Source organism: Eucyclogobius newberryi, unplaced genomic scaffold (genome assembly GCF_026437365.1).
Source record: "Eucyclogobius newberryi isolate DKJ021-1_F unplaced genomic scaffold, fEucNew1.0.hap1 SCAF_12, whole genome shotgun sequence".
In the NCBI taxonomy this organism is placed as follows: Eukaryota; Metazoa; Chordata; class Actinopteri; order Gobiiformes; family Gobiidae; genus Eucyclogobius; species Eucyclogobius newberryi.
This window is the reverse complement of record NW_027315746.1, coordinates 24,051,211-24,052,241: the sequence shown is the minus strand read 5'-3', so window position 1 is coordinate 24,052,241 and position 1,031 is coordinate 24,051,211.

Here is a 1,031-nt window from a genome sequence, read left to right as displayed (position 1 = left end):
TCCGCCCAAAAAAGTCTCTGTCCAGTCTCCCAAGGGCAACACCCAGAGTTTACAATCATAATGACGATTCCCAACTGAAAGTGAGGAAAAAGAAGCGTAGAGGTTCAAAGGTTAAATTACAGGTATTTATTTAACTCAGTATTTTGTCATTGTTTCAAAGTTGTGAATGTGTCTGTGCCATTTACCATTTTGATTAAGAGTTACACCTTTAACTGTGCACTGTAGGCCATTTATTGTATTTTAATGAGCTTATGTCAAGGTGCAATACCAACAGAAAACATAATCGTGCAATAACCTCATGTAGATGTGTAATATGTGTATGTAACGCTTTTCATATCATCTGTTTCAAGGAGGAGCTGTTTCCGGACTGGGTGGTGCAGCTGATGTTTAATATTGAAGAAGCAACTCAACATGAGCTGGTGATGGAGTAGAATGGAAAGTGTGGATGAAAGACATGTTTAGGATCCCGTTTAAGCTTCGTTAAAGGGAGAGGTTAATTAAAACTACTAAGAAATAATTCAGATGCACACTTTGCTTTTCTTAGGACTGTTTTTGCATCTGCATTCTTTCCAAATAAAATACAGTAGTTGCTTTTTTTGAGCTTCCTTTTACTTATTTTGAAAGTCTCAACAACTATGGACCTAAATAAAAGCCTTAAACATGGCTGACACACGCACTCATGAATGAAAAATACATCTTTTGGTACACTAATGACGAGGAAAGACTGGTGTAACTGGTGGTGTAAAGTTATCTAAGACTTGAATACATAAAAGGTGGGTTCATGGTTGCAAGTCATGATGATTAGTATGAACATGTATCTCCCGTTCCGCCTAAAGACAGAATACTACACCAACAAATTACTATGTAGCACCAAACTTAGGACAAACATGTTATGACCGAGCCGAATCCATGAGTTGTGCAACACTGTTTGTCGGTCTGCCAGATAAGATTACACAAAAGAAGTCACTTGGATCAAATCGCACAAAATAACGTGTATCTTAACTATTATTCTTCCAAAGTTATGCCACTAA